The following is an 11,025-nucleotide window of genomic DNA, read 5'->3' as shown; positions in this document are numbered from 1 at the left end:
AGTTCACCCAAGGGTAGGCTACTTACAATTTCAACAGCAACAAAGCCAAGTTGGAGTCCGTTTTGCAGTCTTCTTAGAAACTACAATCTGACTACATTTTCGAGACGCGATTGGATACTTCCGCTGAATCACATCCGGATTTGTTCTGGATGGGACCAGAAAGTTGCATATTCGTTTTTTCCGCGGAGAAGCACTAGGGGGAGACGAAGCACCCACCAAACGACCCAAAAAGTGTTGTAGAACCATGAGAAAGACTTTCAACCTGCATAATTAAGGTCATTTTTGCTAAAATTGTTGCATAGTGCTTCTTTAAATGCAAGGCATTCAAATAAAAATAGTTCAGGAAATGGTTGCAGAGATAGCTCCAGATCGCTACGATAGATAACTGACAGGCCGCCACCGCGTCCTGTGCTGCGAGCTTTCTGGAGGTAGCTATATCCTTGGGGACAGCTCTCAAAGAACAAACAGCATATTTTTAGAGCTGACATCAAACAAAAAAACAGAAACAGAAATGCCACTTTTGTATGAACTTCAGGTAAAAATGAAAAATAAATAACTTATTTCTTTAAAAAAAAAATGACCTGCTGGTAGGGAGAACATTTTGGTCATGTGGTATGAGCATTTCTAGGGCTTACTCCCCAGGTCACCATCTCACTCACACAAACACAGGCCACCTATGTACAGCAGCTACTAATATGCCAGTCATAGTTGAAACTGAAAAGGTGTCTGTTCATCTTCAAAAGAAGCTGGTTTTCAAGGTTGACAGAATTCAGTGCCCGGGAGTTTCAGGCCCAAGACCGGCCAACGTTTTCTATAGTGGTGGAAATTGGATAAATGAAGCAGCATTTCAGCTCTTACTATCCTGTAGTTTTTATTACTACCATGGTTTAACATGTGTAAAGGTTTAATAATTCACTTCAACTGAAAAGTTAACAAAAAATATTCCACTATTCAACAAAAACAGAAAGAAAGAAAGAAAGAAAGCCTTTGAAATGTAGCCTATCCCACACTTCCACAAAGAGGCATATGTTTTTTGCATGGGTAGGCTATATTGTTGTTTGGTGATTTAGCCTACTCCTTTACTACACCCGCTTCTGAGCAAACAAGGCATATTTATCATGTAGGGTAATTGATAGATAGATAGATAGATACTTTATTGATCCCCAGGGGAAATTCAAGAAATTTGTAAGAATTGCTCTTTCTTACATTAAATAACTGTAATATATCCTCTCTACTTGTCCCTGTAGTCATAGCCTCCTCATCACTAATTTCGGGCTCATCATTTTCAGTGGTCGACTGGTTGATCTGCTGCTCAGTCTCTCCTGGCCTATATGGACCCAACCAACTCTTTTTGGGAGGGGAGAACTCCCTCACGTAGGCTACAACCCATGCAGAGGCATTGCATTGGTGTCATGCACAGAATGCGGAGCGTGTCCTACTGAAAAGATAGACTAACGTGACAAATTTCAATATTTTTTTCCTCGACCAGCCCACAAGTGAAGCGGCCCACCGGGAATTCTCCCGATTACCCACCCCGGGCCTGATTCAGTCTTACTCTTCTTGGACTGAAGACAAGTCCTGCAATGCTAAATAGCCTTTCACAGGCCGCTGAGGCAGGTAGCGGAGTGTTCAGCTTCACAGAAAGCTGCCAATGTACAGAAACATTTCTTGCAAATACGGCCACGGGTGTATGACGTTATCTTCACCACTACCCTGTTCACCGAGTTCACCGCTATCGTCGGGTGGTCGTCTATGATAACGGGAGGTCCTCCAGTAGGTGCTCGTGCTTCCATGGCGGTTTCAATTGTGCGTCCTCCTCATTTACGGTACCGATCCACTTGCACGACACTTCATTTTGTCTTGTCGCATTCCACTCTAGTCCTATGGGTGACGTCAAGCGACTTTAACGCACCCGCAAAGCATTCCGGGAAGGCAGCGCTGCATTTGAAAATATGTCGCGCGTCAAAAAGCTGGGCGAAGCCCATCTTTATGCAAATGAATCCGTTGAACGCGAGGCGAGTCTCCAATGAAAGGACGAGGTTGTAGGTCCTTTGTTCTACCACAACGGTGCCTGTGAAACTTTGGTTCCGCTTACAAGACAAATAATGTTTTAACGAACTCTTCCACGACCACCTAGTAGTCCATAAAACAAACGAAACTAGGATTTGGATGAATATATTGACTGTTGGTGTTTCTGGTAAGGATTTGAGATTGCATTGAGTAGTTTAAATAAAACATGATTTCCAAATGGCTTGCATAGTTTGTTTAGGCTATTAATGTGTTGTATACTGTTAAGTACATGCCTAAAATTGTGGTCCATTTGTGGAAAAACACTTAAGATACGTTAAAACGAACTGAGTATGAGCTGGTAACTGACATTTTAAACAAAACGCCCACACACGACTGAACGTGGGGAGGCAGCGCGACATCTATGCGACACGACAAAATGAAGTGTCATGCAAGTGGATCGGTACCGTTACGCCCCTGATCCACTAGCACGCGATGCGAATACCGCGACGCAGTATCCCTATTCATTTCTATGAAAAGCAAATTCCGCACCCGCATAGGATTCTGGGTATGCGGTGCGACGAGTGCTGTGGCTGCGGCGCGTCAAAAAGTTCAGCAATCCCCAACTTTATGCAAATGAATCCGTCCATCGCAAGGCGAGTATCCAATAGTAGAGCAAAACGCAGGGGAGGTCCATCATCACGTAGCCTAAACAAAAACTAATTTTCCGGTAGTGTGGTTACCGCCAACGTCAGGCCCGTCGCAAGAGGGGGGCGAGGCCCTGTGCGAACTTGACGGGTGCGAGGCCCTTTTAACGTGCATGGAATCATGCAATAGCCTACTTTACACGTAACTTAGGCTACTGTCGGTGTATATTTAGTAGTAGGATAATACATTGACATGTCTTTAAGAGGGGGAATGATATATAACATTATAGCAGGCACATAAATCGTTGGCCATAATAAGCCGTTTATTATCCGTCACATCAACATCAACACAGACATACATGTTAACACAGACATAGCTAAAGGTGAACATTTTGACTTGAAGAAAATGGTCATGAAGTATAGGCTATTATACTGAACGCAATTTGTCGATATCAAGCGCACGACATTCAAACTAAACTATTGAAGATATGTGCATTACATAAACTGACAAATGAATAACACACATAACATAGATTTACTCACCATAGCCTACTTAAAAAAAAATCGACCTTTCTGGCTTTCGTTGCCGCAATTGTAATTCAGCTTGCATGCAACGTCATTTTCAATTGACAGAAGGGCGAGCCCACATAGTCTGTCCTGTGACATTGAGGTGCGCAAATCATTTTTGATAAGTTTCAGCTTTGAAAAGCTTCGTTCCCCGGCTGCCACACTTACTGGAATTGTCAGCCTGAGCGCAATTTCACAGTTGGGGAATGTGCCTTCGATCCCCTTAAGGAAACGAAGAGTGTGGAGCGCAGTATCTGTCCCCTTAGGAATTATGTCTCTAAGTACCTTCAACTCCTGGAAAAGGTCCAGTGTATTTATGTCATGCGATTCAGACGCGCTCATAGCATCACCCAGTCTTACGCACTGTCTGCGCAGATCTCTCTCTTCCATGCCACATAGTTTTGGTAGGCCTATATCAAAAAGAAATCCAAACATTTCCCCAAACCCCTGCATTTCCGTAAAACGTGATCTTAGAGCAGTGAGAGCCTGATCCACGACAACAAAAAAATAGTCTGTTTTTCCCCTTCGTTCTGGCTCGCCTTCCCGGCCGCTACAAGCCTGGCTGACCGCTACAACAAGCCCGCTACAAGCCTGGCCGGCCGGCGGCCGCTACAAGCCTAGCCTACGCAACGACGTCATGAAATAAAATTAAAAGATATTCATTTTTATTTACTTTGTTTTTAAATCTTAAAGAATGTCTATGCAGATTTAAATGAAATACAGTTCTTTATTTTAGAGACATATTATATAAAGAGCAGCAATAAAGATTTAGAGATAAATCTGCAACATCATTGGCCAGGTGCGAGGCCCATCAGAGCGCGAGGCCCTGGGCGACCGCCCAATTCGCCCCCCCCTTCCGACGGGCCTGGCCAACGTACAGAAACATGTCAGATGAGAAAAAATAATCATAGCAGTGTCTACATTTCCGTGTTTGTATGATGTTTGGCTAGAATCCCACAGAGACAACTTCATGATTGAAATGACCGCCCACTAATTTATAGATGTGACTTTCCCTCGGTAATTTCAAAATAGTGGAGGGAAACATTTTGTTTGGTTGTTTACTAGGCTACCTGCTCTTGCCCTGCCGTTTCCACACATCTACAAAAGGGAACGCCCATCAAAGCGTCTTCATGGAGGGTAGCATCGCGATTTGGGGAATTCGCATCGCGTGCTAGTGGATCAGGGGTGTTAGCAACAAACAAGCGCTTAAATAGAGCGTGCGGAGCGTGCGTAATGCAATCTAGGAGCAGTGATTAGCCAAACCTCCCTTATTGCAGTTGCACACATTTCTTCTAATTTTATGTTTTAGTAACGAGTAATGAAGATGCTTATTGGAAATATAACGGAGTAAAAGTATACATTTTATCTAGGAAATGTAGTGAAGTAAAAGTGAAAGTTGACATAAATTTAAATAGCGAACTAAAGTACAGATACGTGAAATTTCTACTTCAGTACAGCAACGAAGTATTTGTACTCCGTTACATTACAACACTGGTAACGAAGTTCGAACTAGACGGTAACCGACAGATTTTTTTTTTTAATGTAACCTAGTATGTTATGTGGGAATTGCAAGAAAATTAGTAAAAACAATTCCTTACTTTAACCATGCAATTGTGTGTGTCATTTATTAAAATGGTAGGAAAACTGAATCAAAGGCGCCGTCCATCAACAAAAACAGCACGAAGTTAAACATAATTGAAAGTCCCAGACATTTAAAGGGACAGTGATCACTCCAGACATAGGCCTACACCATGAGTGATGAACGTGAAATGCTTTGAACAGCCAACAAAACACTGCATTTAGATGACATAGAACCACTCTAATCTAGTTAATGGTAAATTAAGTATATAGCATTTTTAGCATTCAATAGCCTAATGAAAACTTGTTCAGTCAGTTAAATTGTTCTTATAAAAGGAACAGCAGGTCTACAGAATATTCCAAATAGGCTAGTTTCCTTTCACTTCTACTTCTACTGCAACATATGAGTTTAATGTTAAATTCAAAAGCATCTAGCTAGTGACAGAAGGTTTTAGGGGAGGAAAAGAGAACAAACTGTGTAACCTACCTGATTCCACAGTCAATGTTCAGTATTTGGCCTATAATTAAGCCTATAATATTTGCCATTTTTGATTAACCAAAGAAATTAACCAAATTGAAAATTAAACAAAATCTATCATTTCCTATGGACAACAGACCCAAGTAACACATCAAATCGCTACAATTTTTGAAGAATCGAAAATAATCAAATGATTGGCTTAAAGAATCGATATTGTATCAAATTGTGATGAAACTTGTGATTTATGCCCCTAAATGGAATCCTTACAATTAGCCTACTGTTGTAGCACCGTGCATCCATGCTGAGTAATGCAACAAAATCATTGCAATAGTTTGCAATTTTGTATTAGTAAAGCAGTCCACTGATCATGTTTTCATCAGTCCACTGTGCATGTTTTCACCGACTGCTTCAGTGTCAATTGTGCAACAACAAGACCTTAGACTGGAGGGTTTTTTTTTCCCGGGGGGGGTTGTGTGTCTCTCTTTTTCCACCACACGTGGGTTTGCATCCCTGTTTACTGTAGCGGTCAGAACATTGTGCAAGTAGCCTAACACATAAACGTAGCCTACCATCGCAAATGTTTTTGTCAAATTTAGTTAATTGCTTGTGGTCCATTAACTATCTAGTATGTATATTTTTTTTATTGAGTTCAAACATCATCCATTTTTTAAATAAAGGATGGGATTATGTACGATAACACTGACAAAAATGCCCCCTGAAACTCCCAACATGTCACACCAAGTGTGGTTGGAATACAAATGTGTGTGTTTTGGCAAAGCATGTGTCCCAAATGCATGGTAGTAAGTCATGAATGCTGTTTGTCTCTCTCTCTCTCTTTTCATTATTCTATATGTGTTCCAATGCTTTATAGACACTGCAGTATTTGCAATGAAAATGATACTTAGTGAATCATGCCTGTGTATTTGACTTAGATGCAGGGTTTGACTTAGATGCAGGGTAATGTATATACATTGCTGCAGTTTTCCATGTGGTAGGATCATCAATGACCCTGATCATTGCTGATGAGGAAAAATGGTGGAATGTTCCCCCTCTTTCACAAACATTCCTCTCTGGACGGTCAATCAGGGGCATGTTTGTCCACTCTAATCTGGACCCAGCAGGCACGCTTTATGGTCTGCTCCATCTGCCATCATTCAGACCCTTGGCTGGTCATCACGTAACCAAGGAGATGGTCTTTCAGAGCAGAACCATAAATGTGAGGGCGTCAGGCCAAACACAAAGAGGAGAGAGGAGCCAGTCTGGACCGATTGCATCGAGGGGAAAAAGCATCAGGTGGGTCTTGCCTTCAAAGACAAATCACATGACTAATTTATTCTTCATGACCCTCTGAATATAACAATTACATGATGAAGTCGGTAAAATTCACAAGGATTGTAGTCAATGGTACTTCTAAAGGTATACTTGTCAAGTACTTATAAGTATGTTTGATTAAGAGAATTGTTTATGTATATTTGATTGTGACACAAGTCACAATCCTAGATTAATGATTCTTTGGAACACGTTATCATAAAAGGATACTTTAATATCAAGTCTGACATACAAGGAGGCAAGTTGCTTCACTTGTCTCTATACTAAAACTACAGTCAGTTTAGCTTGGCTTGATAACATTACAGGTACCCTAGCCCTGCAAAGATGAATCCAAATCAAACATGTAAGACGAAAGTTCTGTCATGAACTGTTGTCATCCAGCACATTCCATTTCACAGAGTCTGTTCCCTTGGTAGTGGTCAACTCCTTACCCTTGACTTGGAAGGTGTTGTAACACTGTCTCCATCTGGTGGTGGCCTGGCTTATTATGTGGGTGGTCAGCTAGGAGAAGCTCTTTCTGCATCAATTACTTAACAAACCAACGTCTTTTATACAATTAATGAAAGAAAGAGAATTTAGCAGCTGGAGCAAATACGGTATGTTAAACGCAAAAGAAAAGGATACATATGAAATTACTCACAGAACATGTCCATTATATTGAAAAGACAAAGGAACAAATCAAAATACACTGTACCTACACTATTTTTTATTGTTGAAAATAACTTCATAATTATTTTTTTTTCTGGTCAATTTTACAAATACAACTAAAAGAGGAATAGGATGTTCAAGAGTTCCATTTCTGAAACGTCAGAGAGACTGTACCAAACCACGCCCAGCACAGAGAATGGGCATTTGGGCAAACTGAGGATGTAACTACTAGAGCAAATACTTCAGGCTTGATGACTTCAGCATTTCAGAAGCAGACAAGAGCCCAGGCCCTGCAGATGGGTAAAGGTCTCGTTACGGTGGTAGCATGTGTAGCAAACCAGAGTGAAATCAGCAGCAATGTAACTGTGCCACTGGTGTCTCCAGTCTCGTCTGGTGTTTTTCCACTGCCAAGAAATCTCTGCGCCCATCACCGCCTCACAGAGAGGGAGGCCAATAAGTAACAGCCAAGAGGAATGATCTGGTGTCCACAGGATGACAGCATGGCCCATGGAAGCCAGGAGCAACCCCCTGATTCCACGAATGTGCACCATATCAGAATGAATAATAGAGGTGCTATTGCTGCGTCCTGGTAGCGGTGGTAACATAGGGGCTATGGAGCTGGGCTAGCAAGCAGTTGCCAGAATAGTTGAGGGCCACCGTTGTGCCCTTGAGCAAGGCACTGAGTTACTCTGGATCAGTGACCACTTAACCAATAAAAAAAACCTCATGGACCACCTATAGGTATAGCTAAAAAAAATTAGAGTAGACCTACTAGTATATTACACAATAGGCCTACTCAATGAAACACCTTGCTTATTGTCTTTGCACCTTGCTTATCAGATGATTCATATGATTTAAACTGGCATAGGTAACAAAGTCAGTGCTGCAGAACTGTTTTGATTTACATACTAGTTGGTTCAATATTGCAAACAACTCATCTATATTATATTTTATCACGTCTGCTCGCAGACCACTTGGGATAGCTTGTGGACCACCAGTGGTCCCCGGACCACACTTTGAGAAACACTGCTCTGGATGAAGAGCTTTGGAGTCACTGTTCAGACTGACAAGAAAATTGCCAAAAGAAAAGATCTGAGTGTCCACCTCACACCCCTAACCTAGATATCTGTTCCTTACTTGCCATGAAGACAGAAGACTAGGGCCAAATAATGGTGCCAGCCAGGATCACCAGAACTCTGGCAAGACTAGTGTACTGGCTGAACAAGAACATTTTCCAGTTCAGTGGCCTCCTGGGCTAAAGCCAGAGTCTTTCTAATGAGGAGACAACACTCAAAGAATCTCCAATAGAAATGTATGGGGTTAGTTTGTAATTCAAATATGGCAGTCGTCTACACATATTCCGCCCCTTCCACCGCCAAAAGTTGACATGAATATCAAGAGGTTGTTCACGAGAGCACAGGCTTTAGCCCAAACAAATTGGTGTTTGGGCATACTGTACGTGGGCCGTTAGCCCTGCTCCGTGATTCTGTGATGCTCCCTGAGCCTCCTCAGAATATCATAGACTATGTTGATGGTTTCCGGCATCGGTTATACTTGGCTGGGGAGAAGGCTAGGAAACTGCTACCCAGGTAAAAAAAAAACTATTAAAAGTATACTTTTTGAAAGTGTACTAAGTACAGTGTGTACTTTTTTCGTCAAATCCAAGTGTAATTAAGTGTATTGAATTATGTATTAAGTTCAACTTAATACCAACTTGACTATACTGTGAGTGTAATTAGTGTGCTAAAATGGAACAACTTTTTTCAAACTTTAAGTGTTCTTAAGTACATTACACAAAAAGAGATTTTATGAACATTCGGAACACAGTTTTTGAAAAAAGGGTCCTATGTTCCCCGCTGCTTCCAAGTAGACTGCAGCCGCACGGCAAGGCGCGGGTTGGTAAAGTGCTGTCGCGCGTGTTTGAGCTCCGAGTCGCCTATTCTTGGAGCAAGAGCGCATGTTTGAATCTGCAAGCACGTTCACTAATGAACATTTCTTGACGAAGCTGGCCTATCTTAGCGATACATTTGAGTTAAATGTCAAGTTACAAGGCAAAGACAAGCACCTACCTCACCTAGCAAATAAGATTACTGCATTCACCAAAAAAAACTTGAGTATGGGACAGGCGCCTCGATCGCGACAGTATTATGCCTTTGAGATTTCTGAGCGAAATCGCTGAAACGTCTGATTGGGATGCACTCTTGTGATCCCATGTATTAAACAGTAGGCCTACATCACATCCCTGCAAAGTTTATTATGACCGCCGCTAGCGAAGCTAGCGAAGCGGTCATATAGGGATTGTCAAAGTTTTTTTTTTTTTTTTCCGTCATCTACTTCCTGAAATTTTGGTCAACGATACCTGGGGCACCGAAACACCGGGGCACATGAAATTTGGTGGGTATGTAGCCCCACTAGACTTTTACGGAAAATTTTCGTTTGGTCCCCGGGGGCCACTCCCCCTCCGCGCTGGGCCCCCCGAAACCCAAAAAATGCAGTTTTTCCTAAATAACTACCTGAACCGTGGCACCGAGGATGAAGACATTTTTATGGTATGTTGGTCTCAAGGGCCCACATCAACCTAGCCCATAATCACTCATTTGTGATTTGCACCCCCCCGGTAAAAAATGAAAATGCAATATCATTCTGCTTTAATCGCCCTTCTCTTCAGTTGAGACGTTCAGAACTGCACCAAATTTTATGTGTATGATTAACCTGATATTCTCTGGGGGTATGCCAAGTTTCGTAGAATTTCATCCATGGGGGGGTCTAAAAAATTAAGTTATGTGTACATTTAGTGACTGTACACTCATTGGCCTGTAGATGATGGTGCACACATATACACACGCACACACACACACAGGCACGTATACCATCAGTATCGGCAATTAGAACGGCCGATACATAATTACAAATTCTGTAGGATTAAAGGAAACCCAAATATTCATCATAACTAGATGTACCGCATAGCGGTACAAAATATGACCGCCGCTCAGTCCTGTACATCCATTCCGCGAAAATAAATCATATTAATGAATTTGTCTCCATCTTCTACTCCATCCCCCACTCTTGAAACTTTTGTGTATGCTTGTTTGGAATGTGTGTTTGCACACATTCCGCACACAAAGTAGCCTGCTGGAGCTGCAAAGGTGAATAGATTTGTTTCTGGGCCAAAAAAGTTGTAGTATTGTTATAAAACCTTTAACATCTCTAAACAATCACAAGTAGGGCAGTTCATCACAGTCCATCCATTGCAACTGGACTGATGAAAGGTACACCTGTAGGCTACATTGTATTTGGGAAAAGCAGAAGGTAGCAGCATAATGTATTTATTTATTTATTATTAAACAAAACAATCTCTGTCAGTTCCATGCAGTTTTCAACAGCTATCAAGAAGAGAGGTCAAGTCATGGATTTTTGTGAATGTTTCTTCTTCTACATATGCATAAGTTTAGTCATCTACAGTAGTTCAAATGATATTCAGCTTTATTGTCAATGCACAAATTAAATACCAGTAGTCTAAAACAAAATGCCGTTTTACCCAGTGGTTCAAATAACTGACATGTCCAAAAGGGCCTTCATGAAATGCGTTGCGAGACTGTTCACACATTTTAACGGGCAAAGTTGAAGAGCTACTGTCCGTTATTGTTTGTGCAAATAATATGCTGATTCATGTTTCCTTGCATTTTGCAACTATGAGGTCCATGGTTAAGCTCAATCTTTTGACGCAATCTTTTGATTTTCACCCAGCCTAGTCCATGATAGGCGCCCGAT

This window comes from Alosa pseudoharengus, unplaced genomic scaffold (genome assembly GCF_046254945.1).
Source record: "Alosa pseudoharengus isolate Yale_2024_CS ecotype anadromous, Long Island Sound unplaced genomic scaffold, YU_APseudo_1.1 YU_APseudo_1.1_scf_6, whole genome shotgun sequence".
NCBI lineage: Eukaryota > Metazoa > Chordata > Actinopteri > Clupeiformes > Clupeidae > Alosa > Alosa pseudoharengus.
The sequence above is the reverse complement of the archived record's forward strand: the minus strand, read 5'-3'. Positions refer to the sequence as shown.